We start from the raw sequence: 21,991 nt of genomic DNA, 5'->3' as shown, positions 1-21,991 counted from the left end.
CCTCGCAAGGTGATGAGTGAATCGGTGGGGGGCAGTGAACGGCTCGGAGTTCAGGATCAGAATATTTACTCATTCCAGAGGAATCATTTGAGCTACAACGCTCTTCTTCTTGGTTCTTTCGGTAAAGTCACGTAGAAGGGAAATAATAGAATAATAAAAAGAAAACATAATAAAATAAAATTCTCACGACGTATCGGCCACAACGCAAGCAGCCGTCCTCAGGTGAAGACACAGAGCTGTCGGAAAGATTGGAGCGTTGTCTTTGCGATGGGTTCTACGATGGGTATCACGGTGGGTACCACGGTGGGTGTCACGGTGGGTACCACGATGGGTACCACGGTGGGTGTCACGGTGGGTGTCACGGTGGGTGCCACGGTGGGTGTCACGGTGGGTGCCACGGTGGGTGTCACGGTGGGTGTCACGGTGGGTACCACGATGGGTGCCACGGTGGGTACCACGGTGGGTGTCACGGTGGGTGTCACGGTGGGTGTCACGGTGGGTGCCACGGTGGGTGTCACGGTGGGTGCCACGGTGGGTATCACGGTGGGTGCCACGGTGGGTGTCACGGTGGGTGCCACGGTGGGTGTCACGGTGGGTGTCACGGTGGGTGTCACGGTGGGTGCCACGGTGGGTGTCACGGTGGGTACCACGGTGGGTGTCACGGTGGGTACCACGGTGGGTGTCACGGTGGGTACCACGATGGGTACCACGGTGGGTGTCACGGTGGGTGTCACGGTGGGTGCCACGGTGGGTGTCACGGTGGGTGCCACGGTGGGTGTCACGGTGGGTGCCACGGTGGGTGCCACGTGGGTGTCACGGTGGGTGTCACGGGGGGTGTCACGGTGGGTACCACGGTGGGTGTCACGGGGGGTGTCACGGTGGGTACCACGGTGGGTGTCACGGTGGGTGTCACGGTGGGTACCACGGTGGGTACCACGGTGGGTACCACGGTGGGTACCACGGTGGGTGTCACGGGGGGTGTCACGGTGGGTACCACGGTGGGTGTCACGGGGGTACCACGGTGGGTGTCACGGTGGGTGTCACGGGGGGTGTCACGGTGGGTATCACGGTGGGTGTCACGGGGGTACCACGGTGGGTGTCACGGTGGGTGTCACGGGGGGTGTCACGGGGGTACCACGGTGGGTGTCACGGTGGGTGTCACGGGGGGTGTCACGGTGGGTACCACGGTGGGTGTCACGGGGGTACCACGGTGGGTGTCACGGTGGGTGTCACGGGGGGTGTCACGGGGGTACCACGGTGGGTGTCACGGTGGGTGTCACGGGGGGTGTCACGGTGGGTTTCACGGTGGGTGCCACGGTGGGTCCCACGGTGGGTCCCACGGGGTCACGTGGTTCCGTCCGGCCGGTGGTGCCCTCTCTCAACCCTGCACGATGTGACTCGCGGACCTCTTGTCGCCTGACCGACGGATGGAAAATTACATTTGCTGATTTCTCTCTTCGTGTATCCGTTGACGTATTTTATTGTGCTTAGTTGCCAAAGGGGAAGAAAAAAACTCGCTGAACCTCAATATTATTTTTCGTGCCGTGTTTTTTTTATTATTCACACGAGGAGACAACGCCGCTGCTGTGGCATCTCATTGAGGTCATTGGCAGGTTATTTTAGTTTTTTGTGTGGCAAAGACCACTTCGGCTTTCGCGACCAATTGTATCCATGATAAAAGTTTGTTTAGGGTGAGATTGTGTAAACATGAAAGTCTCCTTAAACCTGCCAATTATGGCTGATCACCTGATGAAGCTGGTTACTGTTGTCATAATCACCAGCGAAACGTCACAGTAACTCGAATTGTAAATGTCGTAGTGGGATTATGATCCAAATCGTAACTATTTGGCACGTTTTGTTTTACGTGACAATCCTTACTCGTTGGCTGTGTCGGTGTGGCGGCGGTTTTAACGACACATTTCTTTTAACGCTATCTAACCCGCTCAAAATTAAAATAAAACTATGGACCAGGCACATTGTACGTTATGTTTACTATTGGAAAATCCGGAAGAAAACCATTGCAGAAAAGGGGTAGAACGTACAAACTCTACACATCTTCTTGGTTCTTTCGGTAAAGTCACGTAGAAGGGAAATAATAAAATAAAATAAATCAAACATAATACAATATTATTCTTTTATTATTTGCCTTCTACGTGACTTTACAGAAAGAACCAAGAAGATGAATCCCTGCAGTCACGAAAGCTTTAAATTGAAATTTAAACTCTACACACATAAGTAGTGAATTGAACCCGAGCCCTGGGTTCAATTTGAGTCTCCCTTTTGCACAGCACTTGAAGAGCAACTGCAGCTGTCCGCTGAGTCCATTAGTGCCTTCGATGGCATTTCCAATTGCTTGATGTACAGCGTTCACGCGTCCTCGGTGAGTGCGTAATGAGCAGTGTCGGGTTCTGTGTCCGCGAACAGATTGCCCCATCGCCACGTTCACAATGGATAGGATGTCTCTTATCATTTCCCCCGTTGTAAAGGAGCGCTGCCCCTAATTTTGCTCTAACACAAACACCACGCCGCGCTAATGCTGTCCGCGACTTCTGCGTAAGTGGACGATGGGCCAGTGGTCGTTGATGCGACGAACGGAAATGCCCTTCAGGACACGTGCGCGATTGGGCTCGACTCTTTAATTGTGTTCTTAGGTTTTTTCGGTAAAGTCACGTAGTTCTAGATTTGAAGCTTTCGTGACTGCAAGGATTCATACTCTTAGTTCTTTGGGTAAAGTCACGTAGGTAAAAAATGACTTTACCGAAAGAACTAAATTGAGATTTGAGGATACAACGACAAAAACAATAACAGACAGAGTGAGTTAAATGAAAGCGTGTAAACAAAGTTTGGCTCTAGCTCAGAGACTCGTGTTTCGAACAGCACAATTAAAGATTCTAGATTTGAAGCTTCCGTGACTGCAAGGCATATTCTTAGGTTTTTTCGGTAAAGTCACGTAGGTAAAAAATTTAAATAAAAAATCACGACGTTTCGGAGGCAACACAAACTTCCGTCTTCAGGTGGAACCGTCACAGCACGATGGTGACAGCGAAATTTAGTCCTCTGGCTAGTACCGTTTTCAGATTGTCAGAAATTGGGATGTTACTATGATTAAACGTCGTGATTTTTTATTTAAATTTTTTACCTACGTGACTTTACCGAAACAACCTAAGAATATGACATTGCAGTCACGGAAGCTTCAAATCTAAAATTTTTAATTGTGCAGTTCGAAACACGAGTCTCTGAGCTAAAGCCAAACTATTTTTACACGCTTTCATTTAACTCACTCTGTCTGTTGTAGTTGTTGTCGTTGTTGTATCCTCAAATCTCAAATTTAATCTACTTCCCAATGTGGTATCGACTATAAACTTTGTATACTTATGTAATACTGATGACAATACTATATTCTATCATGAAAATTTTTTTTTAAACATTCTTTTTTATGTGTTATGTTTCGGCTTGGGTCTAATTGTCCACGGTCAACTGACGTTGGCTGTAATTGGCCACGGTCCCTTACGTTGTGGCAAGCTTCGGGGCCACTTCCTGGAGTCGTGAAGTTCTTCCATTACTAGTACATTTCATAAAAGCGTGTTTAAAAAAAAACGTAAATACATTACTTATTTTTATTCAACCAGGTAAAGGCCCGATTGAGTTGATGTGTAGCTTTTTGCTGTTCGAAACACGAGTCTCTGAGCTGAAGCTAGACTATTTTTTTTATTCAACCAGGTAAAGGGTCCCACTGAGTTGATGTGTAGCTATTTTTCAAAAGCGACCCTGGCCATCATCACAAATGAGAGGTCAACGAAGAGGGTTTATCGTCATCATCACGTGGGAATTTATAGCAGCAGACAAATTACTTGCGTGATGATGTTGATTCTAAATGTGTAGGGGGAGAAAAAGCCCCAGAGGACCCGGAGAAAAATCCACGCGACCACGGGGAGAGAGAGAGACACGCAAACTCCAAATATACAGCAGCAGGCGTCAGGGATGGGATTGAGCCCACGACCTCCTGTATACCAGGCGAGGTAGTTAACATCTCCTAGTCACCGTGATGATGATGAGAGAGACACGCAAACTCCAAATATACAGCAGCAGGCGTCAGGGATGGGATTGAGCCCACGACCTCCTGTATACCAGGAGAGGTAGTTAACATCTCCTAGCCACCATGATGATGATGAGAGAGAGACACGCAAACTCCAAATATACAGCAGGCTCCAGGGGATGGGATCGAACCCACGACCTCCTGTATACCAGGCGAGATAGTTAACATCTCCTAGCCACCGTGATGATGATGAGAGAGAGAGACACGCAAACTCCAAATATACAGCAGCAGGCGTCAGGGTCAGGATCGAACCCACGCTCTCCTGCACATCAGGCGAGGTAGTTAACATCTCCGAGCCACCGTGATGATGATGAGAGAGAGAGAGAGAGACACGCAAACTCCAAATATACAGCAGCAGGCGTCGTCAAGGTCGGGATCGAATCCACGAACCTCCTGCTTCGCTCGTTTGACCTATGCGGCCTCCGGACACGCGGAGACGAAGCTGCTCACGAGTAAATGAAGTTGAAGTATGAAAACAAACAACAACGAATAGTCTATACGAATAGGTTTTCTCCCTTTCTGGCAATAAAACAGCTGTGTTAAGATGTTAAAACACCAAACAGGAACATTTTGCAGGGAATCTTGCCTGCATTAACTGCACGTACATGCAAAGAAACAAACATATTAATATATTAATATATTAAAATATACAAATATATTTTAACACGTGGTCCGCTTTCGCGACCAATAGCATCCATGATAGAGTTTTTTTTGGGTTAGATCGCGTAAATATAACAGGACCCTGCGGGGTGGGCTGGTAGGAATAATACTTAGTACCGGTACAGGGATATCGACTGGGTATAGAGGAGTTAAAGAAAAAATTACTGTATTCTAGTGTTTAAAGTTTCGCCGTGAGGCGCCGGAAGCGACGGCCATCTTGTTTATTTCACAGATCGCAGGGGGAGCGTGCGGCCATCTTGTCGGACAGGGTCATGCCAAGTGTTTGCAGTAGGGGGCGATGTTGATACACGGACGGACGGACGGACGATATAATCTATTGGTGGTCTGGTCCACTTCGTTCCTACCAGTATAAATGTGTCGTTAAACCCGTCACCACATCTACGCCTCTATATAAGGAACAAAATAGGTGGACTTCTCCACAAATCTGGCTGTCGCCTGATGAAGCCGGTTGTAATCACTGGCGAAACGTCGTTACTCAGACTGTAAATGTTGTGGCTTGGCTCTCCAACACACAACCGGTGGTGCTGTACTAGTATACTACACTATACACTACTATACACCAGAGGTGGGACAAAGTCATTGTTATGCAAGTCCAAGTCGAGTCGCAAGTCATCAAATTCATGACTCGAGTCTGACTCGAGTCCAAGTCACATGACTCGAGTCCACATCTCATAGGTGGGACAAAGTCATTGTTATGCAAGTCCAAGTCGAGTCGCAAGTCATCAAATTCATGACTCGAGTCTGACTCGAGTCCAAGTCACATGACTCGAGTCCACACCTCTGCTATACACTACACTATACACGACTATACACTTCGCTATACACTACACTACTATACACTTCACTATACACTGCACTACTATACACTTCACTATACACTACACACTACACTACTATACACTACACTTTACACTACACTACACACTAGTGCTGTACTAGTCTACTACACTATACACTACACACTAGTGCTGTACTAGTCATACTACACTATACACTACACACTAGTGCTGTACTAGTATACTACACTATACACTGCACACTAGTGCTGTACTAGTTATACTACACTATACACTACACACTAGTGCTGTACTAGTATACTACACTATACACTGCACACTAGTGCTGTACTAGTTATACTACACTATACACTACACACTAGTGCTGTACTAGTATACTACACTATACACTACACACTAGTGCTGTACTAGTATACTACACTATACACTACACACTAGTGCTGTACTAGTATACTACACTATATACTACACACTAGTGCTGTACTAGTGACGAATTGGCCACGTTCTGTTTACGTGACAACCCCTTACTAGTTGGTTGTGTCGGGTGGTGACGGGTTTTAAAGACACATTCATATATTTTTACGCGATCTAACCTAAAAAAACGCTTATGTATGCGGACAACAACCAACCAATCCTAAATAAACAAGAAAAAATGGACACCTGGACAAACTATATACACAAGCTCTATGGCGCCGCGGAAATAGACCAACAGATGTCGAAAGACGCTCTACACATTTTAACATCAGAAGTAGAACATGCAATCAAAACAGCTAAGTCAGGCAAAGCGTGCGGGCCCGACACAATCCATGTAGAATTGCTCAAACTATTAGACAGTAACAACATACGACAACTGACTAATTGGTACAATCAAATATACAATGGCAATAGAATTCCATCCGACTGGCTACAATCCATCTTTGTGGCCATACCAAAGAAAGCAACAAGCCGGAAATGCGAGGACTACAGACTGATAAGCTTGATGAGCCACGTGCTGAAAGTCTTCCTGAAGGTGATCCAACAGCGCATACGCTCCACATGCGAAAATGCATTGAAGAACACACAGTTTGGCTTCTGCAAAGGACTAGGCACAAGAGAAGCAATCTTCTGTCTACAGATACTACTACAGCGATGCTACGAACATCAGAAAGAAGTGTACATCTGCTTCATAGATTACGAGAAAGCCTTTGACTCAGTCGACCACGACCGGCTAGCAGCTCTATTAAAACAACTGGGACTAGATAAAAACGACATCAACTTCATCATTGCTCTTTATTGGAAGCAAACAGCCCAACTCCGATATGACAACGAATTGACAGACCCAACACCAATACAAAAAGCTGTACGACAAGGCTGCCCACTTTCACCCAGTCTTTTCAACATCTACTCGGAGCAGATTTTTGATCGAACACTAGCAGATAAAAACATTGGTATTAAAGTCAATGGACAATACATCAACAACATCAGGTATGCCGACGACACTGCACTGCTGGCCGATTCGGAACAAGACCTACAACAAATATTGGACGAGGTTGCCACAGAGAGTCAAATATGGGGCTTACGAATTAATAAAAAGAAAACAAAGGTTATGAAGGTCAGCCGAACTACAAGCGAAATAACAATCAAGCTTGGCAGCGAAAAATTGGAACAAGTACACCGATTTAAATACCTTGGTGTAATCATTGACGATCAGTTGAACCATGAAGTCGAAATCAAGAGCAGAATTGAACAAGCAAGGCAAGCATTTATTAAATGGAAAACACTCCTTGCAGACCGCAACTTGAGTACATCACTGAAACTGCGCACACTGAAATGCTACATCTGGTCAATTTTGCTGTACGGAGTAGAGACGTGGACACTGACAACAACAGCAACAAAAAGGCTCGAAGCTTTCGAGATGTGGCTGTATCGAAGAATGCTGAAAATCCCATGGACAGCCAAAACCACCAATACACAAGTTCTGCAAGATATGGGCACTGACAGGCAACTGCTGAAGACCATCGTTAGCAGGAAGTGTTACTGCCTAGGCCACATTGCCCGAAACGACCACAAATACCAGCTATTAAAGCAAATCCTGGAAGGAAAAATCGAAGGGAAAAAACGACCAGGACGGCCAAAAACGACATGGCTCAGTAACATCAAAACATGGCTACAATTGACAACAGCAGCACAAACTCTACACGCCGTGCCAGACCGGGACCAATGTCATCGTGAAGTCGCACACGCCGTTAGGCAGCACTCAAGAAGAAGAAGATGGGGGAAAAAAAACACGCAAAACAAAAAACAACAAATAGTCTGCCTTTTTGTTGTTGCTGCTGCTGTTACTGTTGTTGTTGTTGTTGTGTGCACGCATGTCAGGGCAGCAGGTGCGGACCGAGACACGGACGAGAGCCGACACGAGGGCCAGATCGAGAACGCTGCAAGAGACAGCCCCAGCTGCTGCTGCTTGCTGCTGTAGTGCCGTGGGTCTCATCTCTCTGCTCCTTCAGCGCATCCGCCCCTAGAGCTTGCACGACCCCGTTGTTAAATCCACCTTCGAGGGCAGTGTTCCTCCCTTCTGAAGAAGGAGCATTGCCCGAAACGTCGCATATTATATTCCCCCCCTCCCCCTTCTCCCCATCCTAAAAAAAATCCACTTTCAGGGCACCGACACGCAGCGTTATTAAAACTAAACTTTTAAACTACTGAACTATTTTATTTTACCAGGGAAGGTCTCACTGAGCTGGTGTTTAGCTCTTTTTGAGACGCGGCCTGGCCAATCACAAGTGACGGCTCAACGAAGCGGGCTCATCATCCTCGTCACGTGGACATCTACAGCAGCCAAACACTCTGAACACGTGGTGTTGATTCTAAACGTGGAGGGGGAAAGCCTGAAGACCCCGACAAAAATCCACGCGACCACGGGGAGAGAGACACCCGCAAACTCCAAATATACAGCAGCAGGCGTCACGATCCAACTCACGACCTCATGTATACCAGGCGAGGTTGTGTATTTGGAGTTTGCGTGTCTTTCTCGCTCTCTCTCTCTCCGTGTTCGCGTGGAATTTTTCTCCGGGCGCCACCGATTTTACACCTCCTCCACATTTAGAATCAACATCACGCGTTTAGAGTGTCGTTTGGATGCTGCTTATGCATTTCCACGTGATGATGATTTTGACTTAAAGCTTTCGTGACTGCAGGAATTCATATTATTGGGTCTTTCGTAGCCTATCTACGTGACTTTACCGAAAGACCCAAGAATAATATGATGATGATGATGATGGTAAGCCATGATAATAGTTTTTTTACCCTTTTATCTGGCAACAAAACTGACACCTTCTTTGGTCAGTTTTTGTTGCCAGATAAAAGGGTAAAAAAACAATTGTCATATTTTTTTACTGGCAAATGAGGTTCCAATGGTGTTGGTAAGCCATTTCGTTCGAGCTATCATTTGCAATTGGCGATGTCTCTTCTCAGTGGGCATTACCTGGTAAAATAAGAAAAAAACGTGTTTACTTTTAGTTTTAATTGAGAACAAAAAAAAACACGTGTTTCCTTTCGCGTGTCGCGTCGTGCGTGCGCACGACATCTGCCTCTTTGTGCAGTTACGGGGAGAGAGGAGGAGGAGGAGGGGGTGGTGGTTTAATGGAGGCATTCAACAGGCAAAGCAGGGGAGGAAGGGACACTCGCTCTCCTCCACGATTGTCAGCGGCGAATGATCCGATGTGACATTTCTCATTACGTTCCGCCGGGGCCTGTCTCGTCTATCTTCACGGCTTATCGTTTCCCCTCTGTCTGTCTGTCTCTGTCTCGCTCGCTCTCTCAGTCGCCTCGAGCAATAGAAGAACAGGAACGCACGCACACGTGTGTGTGTGTGTCTTGTCGCATCCTAAGTGGCAGAGCAGAGGCGCGGAGCTTTTCCTCTTAACGATTGGCGGCTTTCTGAAAAACAACAACAGAAACGAAAGTAATTTTTTTTTTCGATTTAAAGCTTCCGTGACTGCAGGGATTCATCTTCTTGGTTCTTTCGGTAAAGTCACGTAGAATGGAAGTAATAAAATAATAAAAATAAAACATAATAAAATAATAAAAATAAAACATAATAAAATATGTTTCATTTTTATTATTTTATTACTTCCCTTCTACGTGACTTTACCGAAAGAACCAAGAAGATGAAACTAATTTTGTGTTTATTTTACCAGGTAAGGGCCACGCTGAGCTGCTACGTAGTTCTGTTTCAGAATTGACCTGGCCACCACAAATGATAGCCCTGCGAAGTGGGCTCGTCATCATCATCATCATCACGTGGACTTTTATGAGCAGCAGTCAAATACTAGAAACGCGTGACGTTGATTTTATATGTGGAGGGAAAAAACTCCCGGAGGACGTAAAACAAATCACGCGACTACGGGGAGAGAGAGGGAAACGCGCAAGCTCCAAACACACAGCAGCAAAAGCGACCTGGCTATCACAAACGATAGCTCAACGAAGTGGCGTATCATCATCACGCGGACATTTTAGAAGAAGCTAACTACTCAAAAACGCGTGACGTTGATTTTAAGTGTGGAGGGAAAAACCCGGAGGACCCGCACACGATCACGGGAAGAGAGCGAGAGACACGCAAACTCCAAATATACAGCAGCAGGCGTCAGGGTTGGGATCGAATCCACGACCTCCTGTGTACCGGGCGAGGTAGCTAACATCTCGCCCACTGTGGCAACTCGTCGGGGCGGATAGGCCGGCGGTTTTGGCGATCTTCTTGCAGTGGAATTTAGAAGTCGTGGAAGCTTTTCCTGTGTCTATTGTTGGCGTCGATTATCGGTGTCTATTTTAGTTTTTAGTTTTTATCTAATTTTGGTGTCTGTTTTTGGGTGTATTTTTATATATATTTTGGTGTCTAATTTTGGGTCTAATTTTGGTATCTTTTTTGGTATCTATTTTTGGTGTCTATTTTCTGTGTCTGTTTTGGTGTTTATTTTGGTGCCTATTTTAGTGTTTGTTTTAGTATCTATTTTGTCGTCTATTTTTTGTGTCCATTTTGGTTCTTATATTTTTTGTGTCTATTTCGGTATATTTTTTCGGTGTCTTTTTTGGTCTCTATTTTTCGTGTCTATTTTTTTTTTCTATTTCTCGCGTCTATTTTTCGCGTCTATTTCTCGCGTCTATTTTGCTGAACTGCATCATAGGCTCAACGGGGGAAAATAAAAAAAAAACTACCGCGATGTTTACTCTTGTCGGTTATTTCCCCACCCACCTGCCCGCCCCCCTCCCCCCCCATTTGTGTTTAAATTCAAATGTAGTTCCACGTGGCCCTGCTCCCAATCCCGCCTGCCAGGTGAGCTCCGATAAGCAGTCGTCAAATCCAATTGGGCACGGCAAGAGCGCGGTCGGAGAGCGAGCGACGAAAGAACGACTAAACGAACGCGCGCGCTCGCTCTCTCGCTCGCTCGCTCGCCGCTCAGTTAAATGCGAGAGAAAGAGAGAGAGAGAGCGATAGCGAGGAGAGAGAGAGAGAGAGTAAATTGTGGCACGTTATATATTAATCTACGCGAACGGGCCCCCCCCCATTATCGCGCAATTGTGGTGTAGAATTGTCGGCAAATGAACACGGATAACTTCACCCCCCCCCCAATTCCTCCTCCTCCTGCTCCTCGTTCCGTGGCCACTTTACATAAATTGTTGGCTCGGATCGTCTGCCCGGGGGCGCGCCTGGAAAATTATCTCCGTCTCGAGCACCGCGGTGACGGATGAGATCAGTTGACCTCGGGCGACTTCAACCCAATTATTTGTGCACTCGCTCAGACGTTGTCTCGGCGTTGAGACGTTTCCATTAATTTCGCGACGGCAGATTTGTTGTTGGTGTCGTGGTGGTTGTTGTTGTTGGTGTTGTTGTTTTAGAGCCGAATTACAGACGCATTTTACATTCATCATCGTCGTCGTCGTCATTGTCGTCGTCATCGTCGTCGTCATCATCGTCGTCGTCATCGTCGTCATCGTCATCGTCGTCATCATCATCGTCATCATCATCATCGTCGTCATCATCATCATCATCGTCATCATCATCAGCCGTGGTCTATCCACTGCTGGGTGAACGCCTCTCCACACCCTGCTTGCACAAGCATCTACATGAATGTTTTTGCCTCTCTGCATACAGTTTACGTTTATGCAAGATTTTACATTTCTCACGTGACGCAGTGGGGTTTTTTCGTGACAATTTCGATTCACTTAATTTGGGGTTATATCGCGTAAATATATTAATGTGTCGTTAAATCCGCCACCACCCGACACAGCCAACTAGTAAGGGTTGTCACGTAAACAGAACGTGGCCAATTCGTCACTGGTACAGCACTAGTGTGTAGTGTATAGTGTAGTGTATAGTAGTGTAGTGTATAGTGTAGTATACTAGTACAGCACCACCGGTTGTGTGTTGGAGAGCCAGGCCACAACATTTACAATCTGAGTACGACGTTTCGCCAGTAATTACAACCAGCTTCATCAGGCGACAGCCAGATTTGTGGAGAAGTCCACCTGTTTCGTTCCTTATTTAGAGGCGTAGATGTGGTGACGTTTTTTGTTGCTAATTTTTGTCATCTTAGCGACGCAGGTAAAGGCGACCACGCTTCTAATCGTAATTATTGTCACTGATATAGTCATCATGAGTCACGGTCTATCATAATTCTAATTGTAGTTATTGTTACTGATAGAGTCATCATGAGTCATGGTCTATCCACTGCTATATAATAAACATATTGACTAAGAGCCCCCGTTAAGTCTGAGAGGCTATTGGGGAAAGTAATATTCGTGAGCAGCCTCTCACTCCCGCTTACTCACCCGCCCACCCACTCACCCACCCACCCACCCACTCACTCACCCACCCACCCACCCACTCACCCACCCACCTACCACACTGCAGGTCACATCACATTCACTCTCCCACACACTTACCATTTACTCACCCACCCACTCCCCCAGTCACTCACTCACTCGCTCACCCGCCCACCCACTCACCCACCCACCCACTCACCCACTCACTCACCCACTCACCACACCGCAGGTCACATCACATTCACTCTCCCACCACTCACTCACCCACCCACTCACCACACTGCAGGTCACATTACATTCACTCTCCCACCCACTCACTTACCCACTCACTCACCCACCCACCCACTCATCCACCCACCCACTCACCACACTGCAGGTCACATCACATTCACTCTCCCACCCACTCACTTACCCACTCACTCACCCACCCACCCACTCATCCACCCACCCACTCACCACACTGCAGGTCACATCACATTAACTCTCCCACCCACTCACTTACCCACTCACTCACCCACCCACTCACTCACCCACCCACTAACCACACTGCAGGTCACATCACATTCACTCTCCCACTCACTAACCCACTCACCACACTTCAAGTCTCAGCACATAATTCAATTTCGTCCCTTTCACCGCTCCACTTTGGAATCCCTTCCCATCGTCTCTTTCGCCACGTTCGTATGAACTATGAACCCTCGCTAATTCACGCCAAGTTGCACAACTCTTATCTTTCGCAACTTTAATCGCACCCTTGGTTGCTGGCGACTTGAAAAATTGGGGATTTGGGCCCTGCTTGGGCTTCTGTTGGGCAACCGTGATGTAATCACGATAACAACTTTAAATTTCGATTTAAAGCTTTCGTGACTGCAGGGATTCATCTTCTTGGTTCTTTCCGTAAAGTCACGTAGAATGGAAATAAAAAAATAAAATAAATAAAACATAATAAAATAATTCTCACGACGTTTCGGCCACAAACGCAAGTAGCTGTCCTCAGGTGTCGATGAGACAGACCTGTTCTCCACCTGTGGACGGCTACTTGCGATGTGGCCGAAACGTCGTGAGAATTATTTTATTATGTTTTATTTTTATTATTTCCATTCTACGTGACTTTACCGAAAGAACCAAGAAGATAACAACTTTGTTACGCAAGCAGGCTTTTGTCCGGATAAGCGCATCGTAAAATAAATAAATACGTTTTGAACCGAAGAAATAGTGTGTCTTGGTTCTTAATGAACGGAAGAATGCGGGCAGCCAGGCTCTTTCATGGTCACCAAATGGTTCCCCCCCCCCCCTTCTCCTTTCTCTCTGCCGATCCATTGTCAATCCAAACAGGCCATTAGTCCACTCATGTCTGCTCTACCACCTGCCCCCCTGTCTCACCCCCAGCACTTGCGTACGACAGCCTCAAAAAAATGAAACGGAGAACAACAACAACAAATCCATGACGGGTGAATGTTTATTCTGAGGTTTCTTCTCGATGTGCAGGTGCGGGGATGTCACTCTCGCTGTGTGTGTGTGTTGTGCTATTGCTCTCTCGTGATGGGATTATCTGTCTTTTTCCCAGATTTCAAGGATGCCCTTCTGTTGTTTGGGAGATCAAATGAAGGGGGCTCCAATTACGGTACACCGCATCTCACTCGTTCCCCATTCATTCCATTCATTCGTCGTTATTTACCGTAATCGATTTCGCTTTCACCGATTTAACGCACCGCAGAATGAGCCCCCATCGCCTCCTCTCATGTATTTCATTCACCTCGTCTTGTGTTAATTCTCTTCAGACAAGGCAAGGCGTCACACACGGATTGCGCGAGGTGAACGCATTGCAATCGAATGGCCGGTACTCGGTTTAAAAAGTGAACCGGGCGAATATTTTATGATTGCTACGATCGGTGATTGAGTTTCAGCAAAGATGTTCTGGGAATTATTTTGGCCACGCCAAATCCATTCTCGAATTATTTTACCCTCCCGGTACCCTATAATCCAGTTCATATTATTAAGGGAATATAGACATGGTACAATAATAAAGGGTACAATAACATGCATGGGTGTACTTTATACCTTATACTCTCGTGGTAGTGCCTTATGCCGATAACCCATCCTTACTCCAAAGCAGCCCTAGTAGCGTTGTGGAATATATTGAGTGATAGATTAGGACGTGGCTGCAATAATTCAATGAACAAAAATAATATAAATTTTCTGCCGTTTATATTCTTGGTTCTTTCGGTAAAGTCACGTAGTGAGAATTGTATTGTTTAATATTTGTATTATTTTATTATTTCCCTTCTACGTTACTTTACCGAAAGAACCAAGAATATGAATCGCTGCAGTCACGAAAGCTTTACGTCAAATTTTTGCCGTTTGTTAAATTTATTTCTGGGGCGAAACCTCCCGCATGGAATTGTGGTCAACGGGTCCTGCTTGGCCATCCTTCACCACGCTGGTCAGTGCACAGGTTGGTGGAAAATTTATATTTGATAATGGTGGTCGTTAGCCGCGTCCAGGAATTGAACTTTACCGGCTGGGTTCATGATGCAGGGCACCAATTTCTGGGCCAGCGCTCCGATCGCAGCTTGCAATGACACGGTGAATAAAAACACACCGCTTCTTGCACACGCGCGCAATTCTACGCGCGTATCGTGAACTTAAAAGTCAATACGAATCGATACACCCTCGCACCTCTAATGTGTCCTGTGTAGAAAATAGTACAAACCACAGATGCTGCCAACGTGCGATGATTTATACGCACACTGAACTTGCAATCACTGGTTTGATTCTAAACTTAAACTATATACTTCTTTCGGTAAAGTCACGTAGAAGGGAAATAATAAAAATAAAACATAAAATAATTCTCACGACGTTTCGGCCACAACGCAAGCAGCCGTCCTCAGGTGAAGAACAGGTCTGTCGGAAAGACGCTGTCTTTCCGACAGACCTGTTATTATGTTTTATTTTTTATTATTTTATTATTTCCCTTCTACGTGACTTTACCGAAAGAACCAAGAAGATTAAACTAGATACGTTTTTATTTTACCAGACAAGGCCAACTGAACTATACAATGTAGCTCTGTTTCAGAAGCGACCTGGCGATCACAAACGATAGCTTAACGAAGTGCCTTATCATCATCACGCGGACATTTTTTCACAAGAAGCAAACTACTCGAAACGCGTGACGTTGATTTTTAAGTGTGGAGGGAAAGACCCAGAGGACCCGGAGAAAAATGCACACGACCACGGAGAGAGAGCGAGAGACACGCAAACTCCAAATATACAACAGGCGTCAGGATAGATTTGAAGTTTTCGTGACTGCAGGGATCCATACTCTTTGGTTCTTTCGGTAAAGTCACGTGGGTATAAAATAAAATAAATTAAATCACCACGTTTCGGACGCAACACAAGCGTCCGTCATCAGGTGGGACAACCACAGCAAGAAACAATTTCTGAAGTGGGCAAAAGGGCTGCTGTAACAAGAGACTATATAGGTAAGAGAGGGGGGAGGAGCCAGGGAGGAGAGATAGAGAGGGGGGTAGGGGGAGGGGATTAGGAAACGAGCAAGGGAATGCTGGGGGGGGGGGGGAAGTGGGCGGGGCTGGGAGTGGGAGGATGAAGAAACTGGAGGTGCGGATATGAAGGCATTGCCGTGGGAGTCTGTTCACACGGCATAATAAAACATAATAAAATAATTCTCACGACGTTTCGGCCACAACGCAAGCAGCCGTCCTCAGGTGGAGAACAGGTCTGTCGAGGAGACAGAGTCTGAATTTGTGGCTTTCACCTGATGAAGCTAGTTGCAATTACCGGTGTGCTGTATTCGTAACGAATTGGCCACGTTCTATTTACGTGACAAACCTTACGAATTGGCTGTGTCGGGTGGTGGCGGGTTTAACTACACATTTATATATTCACGCGATCTAACCCAAAAAAACCTATAGGTTGTTGTTGTTCGTTTGTTAACGCGTGGTACGAATTGAACGCCATGAATGAATGCAGCATTGCAACTTGAAGGAAGGTGAGGATGGAAGGAAGGGGTACATCGATTTATATTTGAATGAATGACGGTTCCCCGGGTCGAACTCCATCAGCGCAGCGCGCGACACGAGGCCCGCTGAGAAGCATCAAGGCAGAAGGTGTGCGGCCGTTTGTCGACGCATGCGTCCCCCCGCTAATGGCAACTTGGCCTCAACGAAGAGTCTGCATTGCCTACCTGGGAGATCTTTGTCCGTGTTTTGTGTGGGATGGAGCGGAAGCAAAGGTTGCCACCCGTCTCAGTTTGACCCGGACAGTCCCGCGTTAATTGGACAGCTGCGTTCTTTCCCGAGACGGTGATCGCTTTATACCAGCGGTTATCAAAGTGTGGTCCACACACCACCAGTGGTTCTTAGAGCGTGGTCCTCACACCAACAGAGGTTTGTGACGTCCTCCAGCGTGGCCCACGGTGGCTGTGATGCAAACGCAGCTTGATCCGGACAATAATGACAACGTTTATTTTACCTTCTCAATTAATATTTGACTCGTGATATTTAATAAACTACCACTGATTCAACTACCCTAACCCTAGGGTCTAAATGCCCCTGTAAAAAAAAAAATTGTTGCATGTTCCGGTAACATAAATCACGTTGTATGAGTGGTGTTTAGAGAGACAAGTTGAATGCGTTTTGTCACCAGGGGGTGGCTGGGGGTGTTTGGGGGTGACCCGCAGAGGTGTGGACTCGAGTCATGTGACTTGGACTCGAGTCAGATTCGAGTCATCAATTTGATGACTTGCGACTCGACTTGGACTTGCATAACAATGACTTTGTCCCACCTATGAGATGTGGACTCGAGTCATGTGACTTGGACTCGAGTCAGACTCGAGTCATGAATTTGATGACTTGCGACTCGACTTGGACTTGCATAACAATGACTTTGTCCCACCTATGAGATGTGGACTCGAGTCATGTGACTTGGACTCGAGTCAGACTCGAGTCATGAATTTGATGACTTGCGACTCGACTTGGACTTGCATAACAATGACTTTGTCCCACCTATGAGATGTGGACTCGAGTCATGTGACTTGGACTCGAGTCAGACTCGAGTCATGAATTTGATGACTTGCGACTCGACTTGGACTTGCATAACAATGACTTTGTCCCACCTATGAGATGTGGACTCGAGTCATGTGACTTGGACTCGAGTCAGACTCGAGTCATGAATTTGATGACTTGCGACTCGACTTGGACTTGCATAACAATGACTTCGTCCCACCTCTGGTGACCCGTGGAGGGAATGTTTTCATCGGCCGAGCAATCCGTGGGCCAAAGGACAAAGTTTGAGAAACCGTCGTGTCCCAGGCACGCTGTGCGCTGCGTTGCACCACTATCCGAGTAGTTAACCTCGCATTCAATACACTTTCAGAGCCAGGGTGAACATCCGACTCCAACGTATTTAATGAATAGAATGAGGTAAAACTGAGGGGAAAACACAGCACAACATACAGCATCCTGTTAATACTTGCAACATCAATACAATGAATGAACACTGCAGCATCGTAACATTGTCTTTGATAACATGCAGAGGTGTGGACTCGAGTCATGTGACTTGGACTCGAGTCAGACTCGAGTCATGAATTTGATGACTTGCGACTCGACTTGGACTTGCATAACAATGACTTTGTCCCACCTATGAGATGTGGACTCGAGTCATGTGACTTGGACTCGAGTCAGACTCGAGTCATGAATTTGATGACTTGCGACTCGACTTGGACTTGCATAACAATGACTTTGTCCCACCTCTGATAACATGAATCTCAATAATAGGTCCTGGATGGACCAGGCACCTACATTAGCACTGAATAACTATACAACAAGAGAATAAGCTACTGTGTTAAATAAGGTCACTTTGTGCAATCACCATACTGCAGTCCAAATGTACAGCGCTGCACATAACACTGAACTGTGGATGAGATACTTCTTCATCCTTGCTCTCAAGAACGCATTAAAGTTAAATGGGCACAAGTCCAGCTTGACTTATCCAACTACAAATAACATTCACAGTAATGCAAGTGGCAGGCTTCGTTGTTAACTCGGCCTCATATTTACCATAACAATTGAACAGCATTATAAAGGCATTTTACAGCATTATAACGGCAATCCTAACATTATAACAGCATTTCCAGTGTTATAAGAACATCAACGAACTTACAGACAATGGCTCTTAAAGTCCCACAATGAACAGATGCCCTCGTCTTCACTGAGACGCTAATTGTGCCTCCATTTTTAAATCCTTTATATTAAGTTCACTTGCTTGCTTGCTTAGGACCGTGCAAATCTTTCGGTCGTTTTTTAACCCACTTCCCGTGATCCAATCGAGCTGACATTTTCCACACAGACTCGTTGTGCGTGACAATTAATGTTCGTGAAATTTTTTTTCCAAAATTTTACACTTTTTAGGACAAAAATATTATATTTAATTACCAATTGCTTAATGCTGCCATGCAATCATCTGACCCATAGGTGGCAGCCATCTCAAGCCAGAGGACGAGAGGACTCTAGCCGCCACGCATATAAAGGATTTATAGTGAAAAACTTTGTTTTTACGGGTTATACTTGTTTAGTCTGTGTAATGGCTGACACCCCTGCCTCGTGGCTTCGAGAACCTTAAATCGTAACTTCCTGGTCATGTGACCAAACCCAACACCATCATATCAGGAGGTTCCCGTGTAAACTACATATGTAGTAGCTACTACTACACATGTACTGTAGCTACAGTGAGGGAAAAGTATTTGGTCCCCTGCTGATTTTGTACGTTTGCCCACTGACAAAGAAATGATCAAAATCCCTCCTGAGATGTGTGCAAACCTGGTGGCCAACTACAAGAAACGTCTGACCTCTGTGATTGCCAACAAGGGTTTTGCCACCAAGCACTAAGTCATGTTTTGCAGAGGGGTCAAATACTTATTTCCCTCATTAAAATGCAAATCAATTTATAACATTTTTGACATGCGTTTTTCTGGATTTTGTTGTTGTTATTCTGTCTCTCACTGTTCAAATAAACCTACCATTAAAATTATAGACTGATCATTTCTTTGTCAGTGGGCAAACGTACAAAATCAGCAGGGGATCAAATACTTTTTTCCCTCACTGTATGTAGCCACATCCATATGTAGCTACTACGATAATCCAACACCGTCGAAGACCGCAATCGCAATGATCTCTCAATCACCGACACGAACGAAACACCGCTCGCTAGCCGCTGAACCGTTTCGCACACAGAGCCGAGCGAAACAAAACCAACCAACCAAAAAAAACAACAACCGTGATCCTTCGCCGAAACTTCTACCGTGTGACAGCAGGCGGGTGTAAGGAAGAAGCGGTCCCGTCCCAAGTGTCACGCTGATTTAAAGGCGTCTCGTGAAGACATTTGGCCCCGAGCGCGCACGAACGCGTACGTCCGGCGGTCTGAAGTCCCCCTCAACTGTTTGTCGCGTCCGTTTGACGCCAACTAATTGTGACATCTTGTCGCGTTGCTTTTTGTGGGTTTTTTTTTAGTTTCGTTTGTTTTGTGGCGACGAAAAAAGCACCACATCGGATCCGCAGGGGAGAACTTCTACCGAGGCCAGGGTGTGATGTGATTGATGGGCGACACAGCAAAGGAGCAATCCTGTAGAATGTTGTTTTCTTTATTTCTATCTTCTACTTCTCAACACCGAACAACTTTTTGTTCAAATTGGAAAAAAGGTATCGGTAATCCAAGCAGAGTTAGCAACTCTTTATCTATCATACCTTCAACAGAATATTTATACTGGAGGAATCCCATGAGCTGTAACGCTCTTTGTCAAAGATGCCCGGTAGATAGTGCTGTTTGTGGCTGGCTCGCTTGACGTCTGGATTCTTTGGGCCTGTGCTCAGCAACCTTGATAGAAGTATAAACGTATGAATAGTTGAAACATGGCTGAGATAAATCTGGTAGATGAGAGGGAGACAAGAGAGAGAATAACAGTCACGGTGACCGTGAGATCAAAGTGAACTGGAAGGGTCTTTGAAATTCAAGACGTCTGCCTGTTTGGCGAAAGCAAGCAAGTGGTGAGATGTTCACTACCTCGCCTGGTATACAGGAGGTCCTGGGTTCGATCCAGACTCTGCCTCCCACTGTATATTTTTAGTTTGCGTGTCTCTCTCTCTCCGTGGTGAGATGTTCACTACCTCGCCTGGTATACAGGAGGTCGTGGGTTCGATTGCGACCCTGCCTCCCGCTGTATATTTTGAGTTTGCGTGTCTCTATCTCCGTGTGAGATGGTAACTACCTCGCCTGGTATACAGGAGGTCGTGGGTTCGATTGCGACCCTGCCTCCCGCTGTATATTTTGAGTTTGCGTGTCTCTCTCTCCGTGTGAGATGTTAACTACCTCGCCTGGTATACAGGAGGTCGTGGGTTCGATCCCGACCCTGCCTCCCGCTCTTTATTGTAAGTTTGCGTGTCTCTTTCTCTCTCCGTGGTGAGTTGTTAACTACCTCTGGCAACAAAACTGACACCTTTTTAAAATGCTTACCCTGAGCTCTCATACTCTGATGGTGCATTGTCTTTGAGTTGTGTGCCTTTTGGCGTCATCTGGTCCAACACCATGTGAGACTAGGCTCTAAGAAAAGCTGTCTCGGGTGTGGACCAATCAATTTCAAGGACAGTGCATACATTATCAGAGTTGTGTTTTTTGTTTGCATTCCGACCGCAGGTATTGTGGTCAATGCAAACATGACTCCTTGACTGATGCTCCTGCTGTTGTGGAGTGACTCATGCAGCCAGCTACGTCGTTTATTGTGAAAATTCGGTCACAGTTCCTATGATCACTGTTTCATTGCTTTTATGGCTTTATTTTGGTGATTTTTGAAAAGTTTTTCGGTTTGGCCATGTTTGTTTGTTGTAGTACAGAGTTAGACTGATGGCCTTAATCTAAGTTGTCTTGTGGTTGTTGTTGTTTGACTTGCATCCCACTGGGATATTTGCACAGGGTTGGTGTACGGTGCTTTTTCTGCAATATTTTGCTGTCTTTTCTTGGATTTTCTGTTTGCACATAGTCACTTTAAGATGTGTTTTTTTTCATGTTTTTGTTTTTTTGTTTGTTGCGGTTGCACCCGATTCAAGAGCCGAATGGCTCACAGGGCTATACCTAATAAATGAAAAATGAAAAAAATGAAAAACTTGTAAAAAAAGTGTCAGTTTTGTATAAACATCGTCACTGGGGGAGACAAAGGCGACCGGGCGTGGTGCTGGCCACCCCACCCCCTTCGTCTACAGCGCCGGCCTCAATAGGTGCTGCTGCTCGCTGACAGCCCTTGCCCCACCAGTCTGTTAGAGGCTATACGGGGGATCTTTGTCTCTGCCGTGCCCGGGGTGACTTCAGCAAATGGCACCGTGGGGCATCGCGAGTGATGAGTCGGAGTTTCATCGCCGCGGGCTGCAGCAGTACGCTGTGTTTGACCTTTTCAGCAAGCACGGTCTGAAGACGGCCGTTTGCTGTCAGAGGGTATCAACCTTCAAGGTACAGAGAGAGGAGGAAGGAGGAGGAGGAGGTAGGGTGTGGGGGAGGCTGACGCAGAAAGAGAGAACTAGAAGATAGACCCAGGATTGATCTTCGCCGTCGA

The sequence above is a fragment of the Lampetra fluviatilis genome, chromosome 62, assembly GCF_964198595.1.
Source record: "Lampetra fluviatilis chromosome 62, kcLamFluv1.1, whole genome shotgun sequence".
NCBI classification, from domain to species: domain Eukaryota; kingdom Metazoa; phylum Chordata; class Hyperoartia; order Petromyzontiformes; family Petromyzontidae; genus Lampetra; species Lampetra fluviatilis.
This window is presented reverse-complemented; position numbering follows the sequence as displayed.